General features: G+C 32.3%; 1 long non-coding RNA gene across 3 annotated transcripts; it reads left to right on the top strand.

Annotated features, from left to right (window-relative positions):
* The first annotated feature begins 11,192 nt into the window (after positions 1-11,192).
* LOC126919451 (uncharacterized) lies at positions 11,193-24,061 on the top strand. Of its 3 annotated transcripts, none has more exons than XR_007711623.1 (2): positions 11,193-11,700; positions 23,700-24,061. It is a non-coding gene; the product is annotated as an uncharacterized LOC126919451 (long non-coding RNA). The 3 variants fall into 3 exon arrangements; XR_007711622.1 differs by lacking the exon at positions 23,700-24,061 and adding an exon at positions 11,780-12,667; XR_007711624.1 differs by lacking the exon at positions 11,193-11,700 and adding an exon at positions 23,250-23,620.
* The last annotated feature ends 2,089 nt before the right edge of the window (positions 24,062-26,150 follow it).

Genomic DNA, 26,150 nt, shown 5'->3' on the forward strand with positions numbered 1-26,150 from the left:
GTATAGCGTTATGTACTATATCGATATAACGTATAACGTTATATACTATTACTATATATCGTATAACGTTATATAGTATAACGATATAGCGTATAACGTTATGTAGTATTACGATATAGCGTATAACGTTATGTAGTATTACGATATAACGTATAGCGTTATATACTATTACTATATATCGTATAACGTTATATAGTATAACGATATAGCGTATAACGTTATGTAGTATTACGATATAACGTATAGCGTTATATACTATATCGATATAACGTAAAACGTTATATACTATATCGATACAACGTATACCGTTATATACTATAACGATATAACGTATAACGTTATATACTATAACGATATAACGTATAACGTTATATACTATAACGATATAACGTATAACGTTATATGCTATAATGATATAACGTATAACGTTATATACTATTACGATATAACGTATAACGTTATATACTATAACGATATAACGTATAACGTTATATGCTATAATGATATAACGTATAACGTTATATACTATTACGATATAACGTATAATGTTATATACTATTACGATATAACGTATAACGTTATATACTATTACTATATATCGTATAACGTTATATAGTATAACGATATAGCGTATAACGTTATGTAGTATTACGATATAACGTATAGCGTTATATACTATATCGACATAACGTATAACGTTATATACAATGACGATATAACGACTAGCGTTATGTACTATATCGATATAACGTATAACGTTATATACTATTACTATATATCGTATAACGTTATATAGTATAACGATATAGCGTATAACGTTATGTAGTATTACGATATAACGTATAGCGTTATATACTATATCGATATAAAGTAAAACGTTATATACTATAACGATGTAACGTATAACGTTATATACTATATCGATATAACGTATAACGTTATATACTATTACTATATATCGTATAACGTTATATAGTATAACGATATAGCGTATAACGTTATGTACTATTACGATATAACGTATAGCGTTATATACTATATCGACATAACGTATAACGTTATATACTATTACTATATATCGTATAACGTTATATAGTATAACGATATAGCGTATAACGTTATGTAGTATTACGATATAACGTATAGCGTTATATGCTATATCGATATAACGTATAACGTTATATACTATATCGATATAACGTATAACGTTATATACTATAACGATGTAACGTATAACGTTATATACTATATCGATATAACGTATAACGTTATATACTATTACTATATATTGTATAACGTTATATAGTATAACGATATAGCGTATAACGTTATGTAGTGTTACGATATAACGTATAGCGTTATATACTATATCGATATAACGTATAGCGTTATATACTATATCGATATAACGTATAACGTTATATACTATAACGATGTATCGTTTAACGTTATATACTATTACGATATAGCGTAAAACGTTATGTAGTGTTACGATATAACGTATGGCGTTATATACTATATCGATATAACGTATAACGTTATATACTACTACGATATAACGTATAACGTTATATACTACTACGATATAACGTATAACGTTATATACTATAACGATGTAACGTTTAACGTTATATACTATTACGATATAGCGTATAACGTTATATACTATTACGATATAACGTATAACGTTATATACTATATCGATATAACGTATAACGTTATATACTACTACGATATAACGTATAACGTTATATACTATAACGATGTAACGTTTAACGTTATATACTATTACGATATAACGTATAACGTTATGTAGTATTACGATATAACGTATAACGTCATATACTATATCGATATAACGTATAACGTTATATATTATAACGATATAGCGTATAACGTTATGTAGTGTTACGATATAACGTATAGCGTTATATACTATATCGATATAACGTATAACGTTATATACTATTACGATATAACGTATAACGTTATGTAGTATTACGATATATCGTATAACGTTATATGCTATTACGATATAGCGTATAACGTTATGTAGTGTTACGATATAACGTATAGTGTTATATACTATATCGATATAACGTATAACGTTATATACTATAACGATGTAACGTATAACGTTATATACTGTAACGATATAACGTATAACGCCATTTACTATTACTATATATCGTATAACGTTATATAGTATAACGATATAGCGTATAACGTTATATACTATTACGATATAACGTATAACGTTATATACTATTACGATATAACGTATAACGTTATATACTTATACTAAATATCGTATAACGTTATATAGTATAACGATATAGCGTATAACGTTATGTAGTGTTACGATATAACGTATAGCGTTATATACTATATCGATATAACGTATAGCGTTATGTACTATATCGATATAACGTATAACGTTATATACTATTACTATATATCGTATAACGTTATATACTATTACTATATATCGTATAACGTTATATAGTATAACGATATGGCGTATAACGTTATATAGTATAACGATATAGCGTATAACGTTATGTAGTATTACGATATAAAGTATAGCGTTATATACTATAACGATGTAACGTATAACGTTATATACTATAACGATATAACGTATAACGCCATTTACTATTACTATATATCGTATAACGTTATATACTATTACGATATAACGTATAACGTTATATACTATGACGATATAACGTATAACGTTATGTAGTATTACGAGATATCGTATAACGTTATATACTATTACGATATAACGTATAACGATATGTAGTATTACGATATAACGTATAACGTTATATACTATATCGATATAACGTATAACGTTATATACTATAACGATATCACGTATAACGTTATATACAATGACGATATAACGTATAGCGTTATGTACTATATCGATATAACGTATAACGTTATATACTATTACTATATATCGTATAACGTTATATAGTATAACGATATGGCGTATAACGTTATATACTATAACGATGTAACGTTTTACGTTATATACTATTACGATATAACGTATAACGTTATATACTATTACTATATATCGTATAACGTTATATAGTATAACGATATAGCGTATAACGTTATGTAGTATTACGATATAACGTATAGCGTTATATACTATATCGACATAACGTATAACGTTATATACAATGACGATATAACGTATAGCGTTATGTACTATATCGATATAACGTATAACGTTATATAATATTACTATATATCGTATAACGTTATATAGTATAACGATATAGCGTATAACGTTATGTAGTATTACGATATAACGTATAGCGTTATATACTATATCGATATAACGTATAACGTTATATACTATATCGATATAACGTATAACGTTATATACTATAAAGATGTAACGTATAACGTTATATACTATATCGATATAACGTATAACGTTATATACTATTACTATATATCGTATAACGTTATATAGTATAACGATATAGCGTATAACGTTGTATACTATAACGATATAACGTATGACGCCATTTACTATTACTCTATATCGTATAACGTTACATACTATTACGATATAACGTATAACGTTATATACTATGACGATATAACGTATAACATTATGTAGTATTACGATATATCGTATAACGTTATATAGTATAACGATATAGCGTATAACGTTATGTAGTATTACGATATAACGTATAGCGTTATATACTATATCGACATAACGTATAACGTTATATACAATGACGATATAACGTATAGCGTTATGTACTATATCGATATAACGTATAACGGTATATACTATTACTATATACCGTATAACGTTATATAGTATAACGATATAGCGTATAACGTTATATACTATAACGATATAACGTATAACGTTATATACTATTACGATATAACGTATAATGTTATATACTATTTCGATATAACGTATAACGTTATATACTATAACGATGTAACGTATAACGTTATATACTATAACGATATAACGTATAACGCCATTTACTATTACTATATATCGTACGACGTTATATACTATTACGATATAACGTATAACGTTATATACTACGACGATATAACGTATAACATTATGTAGTATTACGATATATCGTATAACGTTATATACTATAACGATATAACGTATAACGTTATATACTATAACGATGTAACGTGTAACGTTATATACTATAACGATATAGCGTATAACGTTATATACTATAACGATATAACGTATAATGTTATATACTATTACGATATAACGTATAATGTTATATACTATTTCGATATAACGTATAACGTTATGTACTATTATTATATATGGTATAACGTTATATAGTATAACGATATAGCGTATAACGTTATGTAGTATTACGATAAAAAGTATAGCGTTATATACTATAACGATGTAACGTATAACGTTATATACTATAACGATATAACGTATAACGCCATTTACTATTAATATATATCGTATAACGTTATATACTATTACGATATAACGTATAACGTTATGTAGTATTACGATATAACGTATAACGTTATATACTATATCGATATAACGTATAACGTTATATACTATAACGATATCACGTATAACGTTATATACTATAACGATATAACGTATTGCGTTATATAATATAACGATGTAACGTATAACGTTATATACTGTAACGATGTAACGTGTAACGTTATATACTATAACGATATAACGTATAACGTCATATACTATTACTATATATATCGTATAACGTTATATACTATTACGATATAACGTATAACGTTATATACTATTACTATATATCGTATAACGTTATATAGTATAACGATATAGCGTATAACGTTATGTAGTATTACGATATAACGTATAGCGTTATATACTATATCGATATAACGTATAACGTTATATACTATATCGGTATAACGTTATATACTATATCGATATAACGTGTAACGCCATATACTATTACTATATATCGTATAACGTTATATACTATTACGATATAACGTACAACGTTATATACTATGAGGATATAACGTATAGCGTTATATACTATATCGATATAACGTATGGCGTTATGTACTATATCGATATAACGTATAACGTTATATACTATTACTATATATCGTATAACGTTATATAGTATAACGATATAGCGTATAACGTTATGTAGTATTACGATATAGCGTATAACGTTATGTAGTATTACGATATAACGTATAGCGTTATATACTATATCGACATAACGTATAACGTTATATACAATGACGATATAACGTATAGCGTTATGTACTATATCGATATAACGTATAACGTTATATACTATTACTATATATCGTATAACGTTATATAGTATAACGATATGGCGTATAACGTTATGTAGTATTACGATATAACGTATAGCGTTATATACTATATCGATATAACGTAAAACGTTATCTACTATATCGATATAACGTATAACGTTATATACTATAACGATATAACGTATAAAGTTATATACTATAACGATATAGCGTATAACGTTATATACTATAACGATATAACGTATAACGTTATATACTATTACGATATAACGTATAATGTTATATACTATGACGATATAACGTATAACATTATGTAGTATTATGATATATCGTATAACGTTATATAGTATAACGATATAGCGTATCACGTTATGTAGTATTACGATATAACGTATAGCGTTATATACTATATCGACATAACGTATAACGTTATATACAATGACGATAAAACGTATAGCGTTATGTACTATATCGATATAACGTATAACGTTATATACTATTACTATATATCGTATAACGTTATATAGTATAACGATATAGCGTATAACGTTATGTAGTATTACGATATAAAGTATAGCGTTATATACTATATCGATATAACGTATAACGTTATATACTGTAACGATGTAACGTATAACGTTATATACTATAACGATATAACGTATAACGCCATTTACTATTACTATATATCGTATAAAGTTATATACTATTACGATATAACGTATAACGTTATATACTATTACGATATAACGTATAACGTTATATACTATTACTATATATCGTATAATGTTATATAGTATAACGATATAGCGTATAACGTTATGTAGTATTACGATATAACGTATAGCGTTATATACTATATCGATATAACGTATAACGTTATATAGTATTACGATATAACGTATAATGTTATATACTATATCGATATAACGCATAACGTTATATACTATAACGATGTAACGTATAACGTTATATACTATAACGATATAACGTATGACGCCATTTACTATTACTATATATCGTATAAAGTTATATACTATTACGATATAACGTATAACGTTATATACTATTACGATATAACGTATAACGTTATATACTATTACTATATATCGTATAACGTTATATAGTATAACGATATAGCGTATAACGTTATGTAGTATTACGATATAACGTATAGCGTTATATACTATATCGACATAACGTATAACGTTATATACAATGACGATATAACGTATAGCGTTATGTACTATATCGATATAACGTATAACGTTATATAATATTACTATATATCGTATAACGTTATATAGTATAACGATATAGCGTATAACGTTATATACTATAACGATATAGCGTATAACGTTATATACTATTACGATATAACGTATAATGTTATATACTATTTCGATATAACGCATAACGTTATATACTATAACGATGTAACGTATAACGTTATATACTATAACGATATAACGTATGACGCCATTTACTATTACTATATATCGTATAACGTTATATACTATTACGATATAACGTATAACGTTATATACTATGACGATATAACGTATAACATTATGTAGTATTATGATATATCGTATAACGTTATATAGTATAACGATATAGCGTATAACGTTATGTAGTATTACGATATAACGTATAACGTTATATACTATTACGATATAACGTATAACGTTATATACTATGACGATATAACGTATAACATTATGTAGTATTACGATATATCGTATAACGTTATATAGTATACCGATATAGCGTATAACGTTATGTAGTATTACGATATAACGTATAGCGTTATATACTATATCGACATAACGTATAACGTTATATACAATGACGATAAAACGTATAGCGTTATGTACTATATCGATATAACGTATAACGTTATATACTATTACTATATATCGTATAACGTTATATAGTATAACGATATAGCGTATAACGTTATGTAGTATTACGATATAAAGTATAGCGTTATATACTATATCGATATAACGTATAACGTTATATACTGTAACGATGTAACGTATAACGTTATATACTATAACGATATAACGTATAACGCCATTTACTATTACTATATATCGTATAAAGTTATATACTATTACGATATAACGTATAACGTTATATACTATTACGATATAACGTATAACGTTATATACTATTACTATATATCGTATAACGTTATATAGTATAACGATATAGCGTATAACGTTATGTAGTATTACGATATAACGTATAGCGTTATATACTATATCGATATAACGTATAACGTTATATACTATATCGGTATAACGTTATATACTATATCGATATAACGTATAACGTTATATACTAATACGCAATAACGTATAACGTTATATTTTATTACCATATAGTGTATAACGATATATACTACTACTTAGTAGCGTATAACGTTATATAGTAAGACCATATATCGTACAACGATGTATACTATTACGTAGTAACGTATAATGTTATATAGTATTACCATATAACGTATAAGGTTATATAGTATTACCATATAACGTATAACGTTATATAGTATTACCATATAACGTATAACGTTATATAGTATTACCATCTAACGTATAACATTATATAGTATTGCCATGTAACGTATAACGTTAGATACTATTACGTAATAGCGTATAACGTTGTATATTGTTACGTTTTAACGTATAACGTTATATAACAATATCATGTAACGTATAACGATATATACTATTACGTAGTAACGTATAACGTTGTATAGTATTACGTAGTAACGTATAACGATATATACTATTACGTAGTATCGTATAACGTTATAAAGTAATACCATATATCGAACAACTACGTATAGTATTACGTAGTAACGTATACCGATATATACTATTACGTAGTAACGTATAACGTAGTATAGTATTACGTAGTAACGTGTAACGATATATACTATTACTTAGTAACGTGTAACGTTATATAGTATTACCATGTAACGTATAACGTTATATAGTATTACCATATAGCGTAGAACGTTATATAGTATTACCATATAACGTATTACGTTATATAGTATTACCATGTAACGTATAACGTTATATACTATTACGGAATAACGTATAACATTGTACATTGTTTCGTTATAACGTATAACGTTATATCATATTATCATGTAACGTATAACGATATATACTATTACGTAGTAACGTATAACGATATGTACTATTACGTAATAACGTATAGCGTTATATTTTATTATCATATAGCGTATAACGATATATACTACTACGGAGTAGCGTATAACGTTATATAGTATTACCATATGTAGTATAACGATATATACTATTACATAGTATCGTATAACGTTATATAATATTACCATATAGCGTATAACGTTATATAGTATTACCATGTAACGTAGAACGTTTTATACTATTACGGAGTAACGTATAACGTTGTATAGTATTACGCAGTAACGTATAACGATATATACTATTACGTAGTAACGTATTACGTTATATAGTATTACCATATATCGAATAACGAAGTATAGTATTACGTAGTAACGTATACCGATATATACTATTACGTAGTAACGTATAACGTTGTATAGTATTACCATATAGCGTATAACGGTACATACTATTACGTAATAACGTATAACGTTGTATATTGATACGTTATAACGTATGACGTTATATAGCAATACCATGTAACGTATAACGATGTATACTATTACGTAGTACCTATAAAGTTGTATAGCATTACCATATATAGTATAACGATATACACTATTACGTAATAACGTATAACGTTATATAGTATTACCATATAGCGTATAACGATATATACTATTACGTAATAACGTATAACGATATATAGTAATTCTTTATAGCGCATATCGATATATACTATTATGTAATAACGTATAACGTTATATAGGATTACCGTGCAACGTATAACGATATATACTATTACGTAATAAGGCATAACGATATATAGTATTACCATATAACGTATACCGTGATATAGTATTACCATATATAGTATAACGATATATACTATTACGTAATAACGTATAACGTTATATAGTATTACCATATAACGTATAACGATATATACTATTACGTAGTAACGTATACCGTTGTATGGTATTAGGTAGTAACGTATAACGTTATATAGTAATACCATATATCGTATACCGATGTATACTGTTACGTAGTAACGTATAACGTTATATAGTATTACCATACATAGTATAACGATACATACTATTATGTAATAACGTTTAACGTTATATAGTATTACCTTATAGCGTATAACGATATATACTATTACGTAGTAACGTATAACGTTGTATAGTATTACGTAGTAACGTATAACGATATATACTATTACGTAGTATCGTATAACGTTATATAGTAATACCATATATCGAATAACGATGTATAGTATTACGTAGTAACGTATACCGATATATACTATTACGTAGTAACGTATAACGTAGTATAGTATTACGTAGTAACGTATAACGATATATACTATTACGTAGTAACGTATAACGTTATATAGTATTACCATATAACGTATAACGTTATATAGTATTACCATATAGCGTATAACGTTATATAGTATTACCATATAACGTATTACGTTATATAGTATTGTTACGTTTCGCTATCCAAATTTTGAAATTCTAAACAATGTAGTAGTCGCTGCCACCAGAAACAGTCTAAGGACTGTTTCAATTAGATATTTCTTGTTAGATTAAGTAGCGTTGATTGGAGATTAGGCCACTGGTCAACAATCTCCACGTTTCGGCTAACCTGCTATGCGCAGGAATACTAGCACGGGAGAGGATTGTTTGGAATAAACAATTATATTATAAATAATTATTACTGGCGGAATTAATGACGAATTATACTAATCATTGATATTATTTATTATTTTAATTATTAATTATTAATAATAATTAAAGTTGACTCACCTGACTTTGGCCTCCGCTGATGAACGGGCAGGCCAGTGAGGTGATTCCGGTTTTACAAAGATCGACACTTCTTTAATTTTTCGTTTTAATCTTTATTTAATTTGAACAGTGTAAACAACAGTGCGTCCGGACGTGTTTAACGATTCGAAACACAAAAACTTGAGCCAACTATTGTTTTAATTCTAACTGACTAATAACAATTTTTCTATAATTCGAACTGACTAATAACAGTTATATCTCGTAATTCTTAAACTCGAACTGGAACGAACAATTATTCTCTAATCCTAACTTAAATTCTAATTAAATCAACTGAACGAAACAATCAGACTCACTCAAATTCAATTGAACGACTAATAATTACTCTCCTTATTTTCGCTAAATTCTACTGAACCAACTAATCACAATTGCTCTATCCTATTTCTTTATTCTAACTGAATTACTCTTCTTTAATTTCGTTAAATTCTCCCGAACGCTAACAATTTCTATGACCATATTCTAACTGAACCAACTAATGGCAGTTACTCTCTTTTCACTATTACTCTGATTGTTCTAACTGAACCACTAACAATTATTCTTCTTTATTTTAACTAAATTCTCCCGAACCGCTAACAATTACTCTCTTACTCTTTTATTCAACTGGTAACGATTACTCCCTTTTGAATTGTGTCGCTACGCTTTTTATAATGACATCCCCAATGGGATGACAGTCACGTGACAGTTCGTTCCGGTGGGAATCGCAATGCTGCAGGTTTTTAGAGTTTCCATGAGAGAACGTGGAGTTTGATGATTACAGGTTATGTTGAGTCATGGACACAAAAGCGTCCGCACCTGTGCGAACTGTGTGAGTGTGTTTTTAGTATTCTGTCTCGTTTCGCATGTTGTTTGTTTCCTTAAACTTGTGAATTTGTTTTAGCGCAAGAGGAAGAAGATATGTGAATGGTACGAGATGACGTGATCGACGTGCGTGTGTGAATATGTGCGAGGGATGATGCTGAAGTGGCGGTTTTCCATCAAAATAGGCACAGTGGCACCTTCGTTGGCGTCGTGTCCTGATGATCTTTTGACAATTTGGTTTTATTTGACAATATGAGATATATTTTGCTCCTTGTAGATTTATATGTCCATATTTGCTATATATTAAATCGTGTATATTTTATATTACTTTCTTGTTATTAGGTTATTAGTTGTGTAACTCCAGTTTCTGATCTATCGAAAGCGGTGAAACGTCTTCACGAAATACAATTTCATTCGTTTTCCTCCCTTGCATTGGCACGCTGTGAGTGGTGTCGACTTCCAAATGAGGTTTGTGCATCTTGATTATTATGCGTTTAATGATAGATACGGAGGTATCTTTGTCAGAGGTTCCCATGCGGACTGTCTCGGTGTGTATCTTCTTATGATTTCTTTTATTTAGTTCATCCTGCTTCTTTCGTGTTTTATTCACTGCATATGATATTTCAGTGCAAGAAGAAGAAGAATTGTAAAGAATCCGTAAGTGGCCCTAGAAGACGCAGTCATCGTGTGAGGTGTTGTCGGCAGGAACGAAGAGTCGAAGTTGTTGAAGAAGTCGTGTGACATTTGTATTGTTTCTGGTTATATACAACGCTATTTCACATATCTATGTATATATATATATTATTATATTATTATATATTATTATATTAAATCTTCAGTTGGTTTAGTTGAATGTTCAGTAATGTAATTTTCACAAGGTGGTTTTGTATATTAGATGAGTAGTTGTTCGATATAATAATATTTGTATATATATATATACATTTCACAATGTAATTTTCCATTATGTAAAATATATATATATGCATATGTATATGTGCGTGTATTGTTATTCTCATTGTTTCTCGGATCGTTAATTGGTTGAATATTCCATAATGTGGATTTCGTATATAATTCTCTAGGTTCGTAGAAATGTAAATCTATATATTTATTTCTTTGCGTTTTAATGGTTTAATAACGTATACATACATATATATATATATATATATATATATATATATATATATATATATATATATATATATATGTCGGGTTGGCGTTACGATTAGAGTTAGGGTTAAGGGCGTAAACGAATCCCTATTGACACTAGACGTGATCACTACGCAATAGAGGGGATATTTACTAGTGCAAACATGACCATGTTGGAATTGGACAAGTAATCGCGATAATTTGATACTCGAGAAGCTAATGACAATGATCTTAGGCTCAATAACGAATCCACGGTCAACGGGATGACGAACTCTACTCTTCTTTAGCGTCTAAGTTGTACTCAATGTTAATGCATGGGGCAATCACTACGTATCCGAGAGTTACTTGAATCGTCGTCGAGATCATACCGGAGAGTGGTTCTCCATCACGGTAACGCTGTCGAGGAAAACCATGATGGGTGTGCCCAAGGGCACGAAATCATCGGATTCGTGGAGAAAAGCCTCCATTCGGAAAGTGAGGGAAATTGGCGTTACTGTTAATTGGTCAATTTCCATGTTGGTGGTTAGAGAAGGGTGCTAGCCGCCCCTAAGAGAAAGTTCGAGAAGAGGAAGCGTCGTTGGTGAGAAAAATTGATTTCTCCTATTTTCTCGTAGTCGGGACGAGGACTGTTTGTCGGTTTGAAGGACCTTAGTTAAACAGACCTTAAGATTTATAGCGGGTCCTCGGGCTAGCCGAACATGTACTGTGGAGACGCGTCGACATCTGGCAATCATCTTACTCAAAGAATAGAGTCTGCTTGTGGCGAGCCACGGGGCAGAAATCGTTGAAATGCTTACCGTCGTGCCCCGTCCTAAGTATTTCTTTTAAGGAGAGCTATAGGGTTACTTCATGCCTTTGTTAGACAAAACGTTCATCCCTTGACCGCGGCTACGTTCGGCGACTGGTTGTCGCCTCGAGCCCAAGCTCACTATCATAAACCTCGAACAATCGGAGCGACATTTGTTTAATCTAAATTACGACATTACGGTATTCCCGAGAATCCGAGGAGAGGTTCCGGTGTTTTTCCATCTCCGACACGGCCATTCTGACTATCACACGTCCTCGGGTGCAACTACAAGATTGAGTCTTTCTAACATTAGGTTCGGTACAATTAGCATGTCTACAATTTAACTTAATGTCTAAATAAGCTGAGGGTCCAGTGTAACAACAAAATTTTGTTCGGAGGTTTGACAACAAAAGGAATAGAAGAGCACATGAATTAGTAACGTTGTAATTAGTATTGGAAGTGCTAGTTGCATCCTGTGGGTTATCAGTCGGGTCATAACGGCGAAATGAACCAGTCTCGATTTCGCACCCCAATGGATCTCGTTTTTCTAGATCGCACGACCGCACCAAACTTCGTAACACTATAGCTCATGGTGCGCGTGAACACATCACTTGCCCCTTAGTCGAGCTTCATAACACTATAGCTCATGGTGCGCGTGAACACATCACTTGCCCCTTTACCAAGCTTCATAACTCTATAGCTCATGGTGCGCGTGAACACATCACTTGCTCCTTTACCAAGCTTCATAATTCTATAGCTCATGGTGCGCGTGAACACATCACTTGCCCCTTTACCAAGCTTCATAACTCTATAGCTCATGGTGCGCGTGAACACATCACTTGCCCCTTTACCGAGCTTCATAACGTACTCCGTAAGGTGCTACGGTCTTTGTGTTAAGGATCTTCCGAGATCGAGGTGCTCATGTCGTCGTGGTCACTGTTATTGCCGTCACTACCGACGTCCAACTCAGCGGGAACGCGACTGTCCGGCATTTTTCTTAATCTGTCGTGACTGTCTTTATACGATCGTTTACCGTCTAGCGTTTTTAGAATATATCTATCTCCTTCCAAAATCTCGGTTATTACAAATGGACCCTTGAATTTCGGCTCTAGCTTGGTTTGGTTTCTTTTCTCATTTTTGCGTAGTACGAAATCGCCGAGGTTAAACCTAACCACTTTAGCTTTGTTTCTATCAAATGTTTCTTTGTTGTACTGGGCTTTACTCTCTATGTTCTATACAGCCTGCTGTCTTACATCAGGGATATCGACTTCCTTTTCTTCGATATTGTCGGGTAGTAATAGGTCGTACGGTCTCGCTGTTCTACCGATTAGTAGTTGTAAAGGGCTCGAATTAGTCACGCGGTTGGTGGTGCAGTTCAACGCTAGCTGTATTTCCCCAATCGCGTCTTGCCACGGCCGCCCGGTCGTTTCTACTGTCGTGAACGTATTTTCAATGTACGCATAACACGCTCTACCTGTCTATTGGCTCTATCATCGGTCGCTATCGAGTGAACTTTAATTCGTTTGCTTTCGCAGAATTCTCGAAATTCATTACCCTTAGAACATCTTTCCTGATCTGCTATTATCCGGCAGGGACTTCCGAATAAAATATAGCGGGTTTAAGCGCTTTAATGGTGTTACGGAAATCTATCTTACGAGTACGATGCAGGTATACGAATTTAGTGAACACATCGATCAAAACAATGACGTACTCCTTTGAATCGCTTTTACCACTCAACTTGCCTGTTATGTCCATGTGGACCGTATGCCAGGGTATGCTGGTCTTAGGTATAGGATGTAGTTCGGCTTGTATCTTACCTGAACTAGCTTTCGAAACTTGACAAGCATGACAGTTCTCAATGAATCGGCGAACGTACTTCGCCATCCCTTCGAACCAGTAATACTCGTATAGTTTCTCGAGCGTTTTCTCCCAACCTAAGTGCATAATTGACTGGTGCACATGGTTAATAACAGACTATCTAAAACCTCTTAGGACTATAGGTAAACAGAGAGTCCTGCCTTTTCTTTGTATCCTACGGTAAAGAGTACCGGACCGTAATTCGTATGTATTCGCGATGTCTTCCGCGAGCTCATCGTTTTGCAATTTCTTGACGATTCCCAAGGTTTGAGAATCACGACGTTGTTCGGCTAATAGCCAGTATTCCGATATTTCGGCCAGATTGATTTCTTTCTCCGCAATTTTATCAATTTTACGGTGGTCTAAATCTACGGGGTTTCGCGAGAAGAAATCTACGTGGGCTGTCCGTTTACTTTCCAGATACATAATGTCAAAAAACAAAAGTCTGCAAGTAGGCCCATCACCGATGGTCCCTGTCATTTAAATGTACTTTATTACTCGACGCTTTCGACGAGTCGCAATCCGTGACGACAAGAAATTCCCGTCCATGTAGATAGTGACGGAAACGCTCGACTGCGTTTACGACTGCTAACGTCTCTAGTTCGTAGGAATTATACCTAGATTCTGCGAGGGTAGTTCTTTTGCTGTAATACTCTATTACTTTGCCTTTACCTTCGACTTAATGCGTCAAAATCGCCCCGTAACTCTCCGAGCTAACGTCAGTATATAGTTCTATCGGGTAATTGGGGTCGAATATCATTAACACCGGCGCGTCGGTCAGGGCGGAAACTGCCTGTTGTCTTATTTTCTCGTGCCTATCTGTCCAAGTTATATTTCTGTTATTTGAGATGAGCGCATACAGGGGTTTCATCACCTGCGAGAATTTAGGGATGAACTTTCGGAAGTACGAAGCTAACCCTATGAATTGCCTGAACTGTGTGACGGCCGTTGGCACAGGTAAAGAACTTAAGGTGTGTATTTTACCCGGGTTGGGACGAACTTCTTCGTTATGAATTACATATCTCAAATAGAGCACCGATGTCTTTAGAAAAGAACAGTTCGCAAAGTTAACAGAGAATCCTGCTTTTACGAGGGTATCTAATACGGTGTTCAATCTTCCTAAAGCTTGATCTATCGAGTCGGCAATAATTAGAACGTTATCGAAATAAATAACAACGTACGAATGAGCGAGGTCGCCTAGGACCTTGCGAATGGCCCTCCGAAAGACGGACGGCGCAATTCTTCAGTTCAAACGGCATCGTTATCTACTCATATTGTCTTTCGGGAGTAACGAACGCTGTATACTTCCCTGAATTAGGATAAATAGGAATTTGGTGAAACCTGCTGGCCATATCCGGGCTAATAAAATATCTCACCTCTTGCAATCTCGCGACTTGATCCGCAATAAGGAGTAAAGGGTGCCGATCCGCGACGGTACTTTGATTTAGCTCTCAGGGATCCACTCGTAATCTATCTGAGCCGTTTTCTTCTTCGCGAGTTACGTAGGGCTCGCGAATGGCGAATTACTAGGCCTTATGATCTTTGCTTTAATTAAAACGCTTATTTTCTCACGTACCGCTCTTCGGTCCTCCTCGCTAAGTCTATAAGGACTTCCTCGTACGGTGATGTTAGGATCAATTAATCGTATTTCTAGCCGGCCTGTATTTACGCGAATACGTAGGGAACCCGTAACGAATGAATCTTTGAATTTGTCGAGAAGAGAAATTGATCGACTTTTATTATTACCATGTACATCAGTGTCAGCTTCATTAACGACGATCTCGTTTGCAGTGGTTTCATTACAGACATTAATTATTTTTGTTTTACACATAGCGAGGCTATTTTGTGTAATGTTACGTCAAAACCCAGACTTAGAGTTCCGCAACTAATCGCGATATCATATTTTACATAACTATCAGCAAGGACATGAGAAATTATCTTCGATGTAAAAATCATTAATACACACGATGAACAAATGGGAGGCGTATGTTTAATACAAGTATTTCCTACTCCTCGCATTACTAATATGTCAGTCATTCTTTTGCCAGAAATCTCGAGGCCACGGACTCTTTAATTAGTGAATGCTCGGCTACCGAATCGGAGTAAAATGGAAACGACTCACCCAGATGACTTGATCTACCCGATGATGCTTCCAGTACGTAGAAGTCGACTCGCCACTCGTTATTGAAATTATGGTTTCCTTTCATAATCAGGTTGACAGTTGCGCCCCATGCAGCGGGGTCGGAACGTGCGATTTTAAGGGTTAAAACGTGGTAGCGAAAACTTGTTAGGTTTCACACTCGATTTTGCACTAGCGACTGGGTTACTCGCGCACGATGGTCGTAAGTTCTAACACTGTTATAATCGGCACTGATCCCACTTCTGATGTCGGGTTGGCGTTACGATTAGAGTTAGGATTAAGGGCGTAAACGAATCCCTATTGACACTAGACGTGATCACTACGCAATAGAGGGGATATTTACTAGTGCAAACATGACCATGTTGGAATTGGACAAGTAATCGCGATAATTTGATACTAGAGAAGCTAATGACAATGATCTTAGGCTCAATAACGAATCCACGGTCAACGGGATGACGAACTCTACTCTTCTTTAGCGTCTAAGTTGTACTCAATGTTAATGCATGGGGCAATCACTACGTATCCGAGAGTTACTTGAATCGTCGTCGAGATCATACCGGAGAGTGGTTCTCCATCACGGTAACGCTGTCGAGGAAAACCATGATGGGTGTGCCCAAGGGCACGAAATCATCGGATTCGTGGAGAAAAGCCTCCATTCGGAAAGTGAGGGAAATTGGCGTTATTGTTAATTGGTCAATTTCCATGTTGGTGGTTAGAGAAGGGTGCTAGCTGCCCTTAAGAGAAAGTTCGAGAAGAGGAAGCGTCGTTGGTGAGAAAAATTGATTTCTCCTATTTTCTCGTAGTCGGGACGAGGACTGTTTGTCGGTTTGAAGGACCTTAGTTAAACAGACCTTAAGATTTATAGCGGGTCCTCGGGCTAGCCGAACATGTACTGTGGAGACGCGTCGACATCTGGCAATCATCTTACTCAAAGAATAGAGTCTGCTTGTGGCGAGCCACGGGGCAGAAATCGTTGAAATGCTTACCGTCGTGCCCCGTCCTAAGTATATCTTTTAAGGAGAGCTATAGGGTTACTTCATGCCTTTGTTAGACAAAACGTTCATCCCTTGACCGCGGCTACGTTCGGCGACTGGATGTCGCCTCGAGCCCAAGCTCACTATCATAAACCTCGAACAATCGGAGCGACATTTGTTTAATCTAAATTACGACATTACGGTATTCCCGAGAATCCGAGGAGAGGTTCCGGTGTTTTTCCATCTCCGACATATATATATATTATGAATTTTTCCCAAAGATACGCGTACGCATGTGTATATCTATATATGTGTGTGTCGCAGGGCAATCTTGTATACAATTTTCACTTTTATTAGAATGCTGATGTAGTGTAGTATATTTTATTTCTTTTATTCATTTTATTAGATCACCAATTATTCAGATTCACGAAGTAGGTCAAACACACAGATATGCATACACGTGTGTGTATATACACGTGTTTTCGCAGAGAAATCTCATGCATTTGAATCGCGGCTTGCTTTATTTATTGGTCATTTAATTATTTCATTTTATTTGTATTTTATATGTCATTGCTGATTGGTTGTAATGTTTCTTCTTATTGATTCATTTATTTCATTTTGATTGTCTGTCGTATAATTCTTTTTACTTTGATTGGTTAGTTATTAGTTAATTTATTATTATTGGTCGTGTTTAATTATTCATAAGTTATTGGTTCGTGGCGTCACGTGCGGAACGCGGGACGTAACAGTATTACCATGTAGCGTATAACGTTATATACTATTACGGAATAACGAATAACATTGTACATTGTTTCGTTATAACGTGTAACGTTATATAGCATTATCATGTAACGTATCGCGATATATACTATTACGTAGTAACGTATAACGTTGTATAGTATTACGTAGTAACGTATAACGACATATACTATTACGTAGTAACGTATAACGTTATATAGTATTACCATATATAGTATAACGATATATACTATTACGTACTAACGTATAACGTTGTATACTATTACGTAGTAACGTATAACGATATATACTATTACGTAGTAACGTATAACGTTATATAGTAAGACCATATATCGTATAACGATGTATACTATTACGTAGTAACGTATAAAGTTATATAGTATTACCATATAACGTATAACGTTATATAGTATTACCATGTAACGTATAACGATATATACTATTACGTAGTAACGTATAACGTTGTATACTATTACGTAGTAACGTATAACGATATATACTATTACGTAGTAACGTATAACGTTATATATAGTAAGACCATATATCGTATAACGATGTATACTATTACGTAGTAACGTATAACGTTATATAGTATTACCATATATAGTATAACGATATACACTATTACGTAATAACGTATAACGTTGTATATTGTTACGTTTTAACGTATAACGTTATATAACATTATCATGTAACGTATAACGATATATACTATTACGAAGTAACGTATAACGTTATATAGTATTACCATATAACGTATGACGTTATATGGTATTGCTATATAGCGTATAACGATATATACTATTACGAAGTAACGTATAACGTTGTATAGTATAACGTAGTAACGTATAACGATATATACTATTGCGTAGTAACGTATAACGTTGTATAGTATTACGTAGTAACGCATAACGACATATACTATTACGTAGTAACGTATAACGTTATATAGTATTAACATATATAGTATAACGATATATACTATTACGTAATAACGTATAACGTTGTATAGTATTATCTTATAGCGTATAACGATATATACTATTACGTAGTAACGTATAACGTTGTGTCCTATTACGTAGTAACGTATAACGATATATACTATTACGTAGTAACGAATAATGTTATATAGTAATACCATATATCTTATACCGATGTATACTATTACGTAGTAACGTATAACGTTGTATACTATTACGTAGTAACGTATAACGATATATACTATTACGTAGTAACGTATAACGTTATATATAGTAAGACCATATATCGTATAACGATGTATACTATTACGTAGTAACGTATAACGTTATATAGTATTACCATATATAGTATAACGATATACACTATTACGTAATAACGTATAACGTTGTATATTGTTACGTTTTAACGTATAACGTTATATAACATTATCATGTAACGTATAACGATATATACTATTACGAAGTAACGTATAACGTTATATAGTATTACCATGTAACGTATAACGATATATACTATTACGTAATAACGCATAACGATATATAGTATTACGGTATAACGTATAACGTGATATAGTATTACCATATAACTTATAACGATACATACTATTACGTAATAACGTATAACGTTGTATATTGATACGTTACAACGTATGACGTTGTATAGCATTACCATGTAACGCATAACGATATATACTATTATGTAGTAACATATAACGTTATATTGCAATACCATGTAACGTATAACGATGTATACTATTATGTAATAACGTATAACGTTATATAGGATTACCGTGTAACGTATAACGATATATACTATTACGTAATAACGCATAACGATATATAGTATTACCATATAACGTATACCGTGATATAGTATTACCATATTTAGTATAACGATATATACTATTACGTAATAACGTATAACGTTATATACTATTAGCATATAACGTATAACGATATATACTATTGCGTAGTAACGTATAACGTTGTATAGTATTACGTAGTAACGTATAACGATATATACTATTACGTAGTACCGTATAACGTTATATAGTAATACCATATATCGAATAACGATGTATAGTATTACGTATTAACGTATACCGATATATGCTGTTACGTAGTAACGTATAACGTAGTATAGTATTACCATATATCGTATACCGATGTATACTCTTACGTAGCAACGTATAACGTTATATAGTATTACCATACATAGTGTAACGATACATACTATTATGTAATAACGTATAACGTTATATAGTATTACCTTATAGCGTATAACGATATATACTATTACGTAGTAACGTATAACGTTGTATAGTGTTACGTAGTAACGTATAACGATATATACTATTATGTAGTAACGTATAACGTTATATAGTAATACCATATATCGAATAACGATGTATAGTATTACGTAGTAACGTATCCCGATATATACTATTACGTAGTAACGTATAACGTAGTATAGTATTACGTAGTAACGCATAGCGATATATATTATTATGTAGTAACATATAACGCTATATAGCAATGCCATGTAATGTATAACGATATATACTGTTACGTTGTAACGTATAACGTTATATAGTATTACCATGTAACGTATAACGATATATATGTCGGAGATGAAAGAACACTGGAACTCCTCCTTGGATTCGCGGGAATACCGTAACTCTGTAACTTAGCATAAACAAATGTTGCTCCGATCGTTCGAGATTTGTGATCATGAGCTTGGGCTCGGGGCGACAATCGGTCGCCCAACGTAGCCGCGGTCAAGGGATGAACGTTTACCTAACAAAGGCACAGAGTAACTCTATACCTCTCCTTGAAAGAAGTGACCGTAGTGACACATGGCAGTAAATATTTCAAAGGTTTCTGTTCCGTGGCTCGCCACACGCAGATCCTATCCTTCGAGTGAGATGATCTCCAGATGTCGATATACCTCCGCAGTATGTTTAGCTAACGTGAGGACCCGCAATAAATTTTAAGATTTAATCAAGCAAAGTTCTTCATTTAGACAAACAGTCCTTGTCGCAACTACGGGAAGATAGGAGAAGCCTATCTTCCACGAACGATGCCCCGTCAACAAACCCCCCCCCCCCTTAAGGGCGGCCAGCATCTCTTTCAAAACGCCGATATGGAGATTGACCAATTAGCAACAGCGCTAATTTCCCTCACTTTTGGAACGAAAGCCTTCTTTGACGAATCCGAGGATCTCATATCCTTAGACCCACCCCATATAGTTTTCCTCGACGACATCGTCGAGACGGAGAGGCATTCCTTCGTGTGGACTCGTTGACGAGCGACAGTACTATCCTACGACCAGTGAACACCTCACGTCTAGTTAACAAAGAGTTAGACTTGAACTGTGCGATAACATACGTTTATCATCCCGTGACCGCGGATTCGTTCGAACCTAAGGTCATTATCACCAGTGCTACGAGTGCGTAATCTTGTTAATAAACTTGTGCTAATAAACTCTCCGTTGTATCGCAACAATGGCTAGTTCTAATGAGAATCCATCAAACGCCCATCTCCTTAATCCTGATTCTAATCCGACATATATAATTACGTATTAACGTATAACGTTCTATAGTATTACCATAGACCGTATAACGCTATATACTATTATGTAATAACGTATAACGTTATATAGTATTACCATGTAACGTATAACGATATATATTATTACGTAATAACGCATAACGATATACAGTATTACCGTATAACGTATCACGTGATATGGTATTACCATATAACGTATAACGATACATACTATTACGTAATAACGTATAACGTTGTATATTGATACGTTATAACGTATGACGTTGTATAGCATTACCATGTAACGCATAACGATATATACTATTATGTAGTAACATATAACGTTATATAGCAATACCATGTAACGTATAACGATGTATACTATTACGTAGAAACGTATAAAGTTATATAGTATTACCATATATAGTATAACGATATACACTATTACGTAATAACGTATAACGTTATATAGTATTACCATATAGCGTATAACGATATATACTATTACGTAATAACGTATAACGTTATATAGTATTACCATGTAACGTATAACGATACATACTATTATGTAATAACGTATAACGTTATATAGGATTACCGTGTAACGTATAACGATATATACTATTACGTAATAACGTAATTTTTTAGAGTTTCCATGAGAGAACGTGTAGTTTGATGATTACAGGTTATGTTGAGTCATGGACACAAAAGCGTCCGCACCTGTGCGAACTGTGTGAGTGTGTTTTTAGTATTCTGTCTCGTTTCGCATGTTGTTTGTTTCCTTAAACTTGTGAATTTGTTTTAGCGCAAGAGGAAGAAGATATGTGAATGGTACGAGATGACGTGATCGACGTGCGTGTGTGAATATGTGCGAGGGATGATGCTGAAGTGGCCGTTTTTCCATCTAAATAGGCACAGTGGCACCTTCGTTGGCGTCGTGTCCTGATGATCTTTTGACAATTTGGTTTTATTTGACAATATGAGATATATTTTGCTCCTTGTAGATTTATATGTCCATATTTGCTATATATTAAATCGTGTATATTTTATATTACTTTCTTGTTATTAGGTTATTAGTTGTGTAACTCCAGTTTCTGATCTATCGAAAGCGGTGAAACGTCTTCACGAAATACAATTTCATTCGTTTTCCTCCCTTGCATTGGCACGCTGTGAGTGGTGTCGACTTCCAAATGAGGTTTGTGCATCTTGATTATTATGCGTTTAATGATAGATACGGAGGTATCTTTGTCAGAGGTTCCCATGCGGACTGTCTCGGTGTGTATCTTCTTATGATTTCTTTTATTTAGTTCATCCTGCTTCTTTCGTGTTTTATTCACTGCATATGATATTTCAGTGCAAGAAGAAGAAGAATTGTAAAGAATCCGTAAGTGGCCCTAGAAGACGCAGTCATCGTGTGAGGTGTTGTCGGCAGGAACGAAGAGTCGAAGTTGTTGAAGAAGTCGTGTGACATTTGTATTGTTTCTGGTTATATACAACGCTATTTCACATATCTATGTATATATATATATTATTATATTATTATATATTATTATATTAAATCTTCAGTTGGTTTAGTTGAATGTTCAGTAATGTAATTTTCACAAGGTGGTTTTGTATATTAGATGAGTAGTTGTTCGATATAATAATATGTGTATATATATATATACATTTCACAATGTAATTTTCCATTATGTAAAATATATATATGCATATGTATATGTGCGCGTATTGTTATTCTCATTGTTTCTCGGATCGTTAATTGGTTGAATATTCCATAATGTGGATTTCGTATATAATTCTCTAGGTTCGTAGAAATGTAAATCTATATATTTCTTTCTTTGCGTTTTAATGGTTTAATAACGTATACATACATATATATATATATATATTATGAATTTTTCCCAAAGATACGCGTACGCATGTGTATATCTATATATGTGTGTGTCGCAGAGTAATCTTGTATACAATTTTCACTTTTATTAGAATGCTGATGTAGTGTAGTATATTTTATTTCTTTTATATTTTATTAGATTACCAATTATTCAGATTCACGAAGTAGGTCACACACACAGATATGCATACACGTGTGTGTATACACATGTGTTTTCGCAGAGAAATCTCATACATTTGAATCGCGGCTTGTTTTATTTATTGGTTCATTTAATTATTTCACTTTATTTGTATTTTATATGTCATTGCTGATTGGTTGTAGTGTTTCTTCTTATTGATTCATTTACTTCATTTTGATTGTCTGTCGTATAATTCTTTTTATTTTGATTGGTTAGTTATTAGTTAATTTATTATTATTGGTCGTGTTTAATTATTCATAAGTTATTGGTTCGTGGCGTCACGTGCGGAACGCGGGACGTGACAGTATTACGTAATAACGTATAACGTTGTATATTGTTTCGTTATAACGTATAACGTTATATAGTATTATCATATATCGTATAACGTTGTATATTGGTACGTTATAACGTATAACGTTATATAGTATTATCATATATCGTATAACGTTGTATATTGTTACGTTATAACGTATAACGTTATATAGTATTATCATATATCGTATAACGTTGTATATTGTTACGTTGTAACGTATAACGTTAGATGGTGTTACCATATAACGTATAATTATCATACAATAAACGTGTATAGTTCTACGCAAAAATTCCGGTTTCATATTTACATATCTTTTACTATTACGTAATAACGTATAACGTTGTGTATTGCTACGTTATAACGTACAACGTTATATAGTAGTACCATATAACGTATATCGTTATATAGTCTTACGTTATAACGTATAACGTTGTATGATGTTACCGTCTAACGTATAGTTATCATAAAATAAACGTGTATTTTTCTATACAAATATTCCGGTTACATACAATTTACTATTACGTAATAACGTATAACGTTGTATATTGTTACGTTATAACGTATAACGTCATATGGTGCTACTATTCAACGTATAATGATCATACAATGAACGGTGTCTTTTTCGATACATAAATTCCGGTTTCATATTTACATACCTATTACTATTACGTAATAACGTATAACGTTGTATATTGTTACGGTATAACGTATAACGTTATACAGTATTACCATTTAACGTATAACGTCATATACTATTACGTAATAACGTATTTCGTTTTATATTGTATCGTTATATCGTACAACGTTAGATAGTGTTACCATATATCGTATAACGTTATATACTATTACGTAATAACATGTAGCGTTGTATATTCTTACGTTATAACTTTCAACTTTATTTAATATTACCATATAACGTATAACGATATATACTATTACGTAATAACGTATAACTTTCTATAGTATTATCATATATCGTATAACTTTGTATATTGTTACGTTATAACGTATAACGTTATATAGTATTACCGTATAACGTATAACGACGTATACTATTAGGTTATAACGTAAAATTATCATACAATAAACGTGTATTTTTCTATACAAATATTCCGGTTTCATATTTACATACCTTTTACTATTACGTAATAACGTATAACGTTCTATAGTATTATCATATATCGTATAATGATGTATTCTATTACGTAGTAACGTATAACGTTACAGAGTATTACGTAGTAAAGCATAACGGTATATAGTATTACGTAGTAACGTATAACGATATATACTATTACGCAGTAACGTATAACGGTATATAGTATTGCCATACAGCGTATAACAATATATAGTATTACCATATAACGTATAACGGTATATAGTATTACCGTATAACGTTTAACGTTATGTAATATTACCATATAGC

This window comes from Bombus affinis, chromosome 8, assembly GCF_024516045.1.
Source record: "Bombus affinis isolate iyBomAffi1 chromosome 8, iyBomAffi1.2, whole genome shotgun sequence".
Classification (NCBI taxonomy): Eukaryota; Metazoa; Arthropoda; class Insecta; order Hymenoptera; family Apidae; genus Bombus; species Bombus affinis.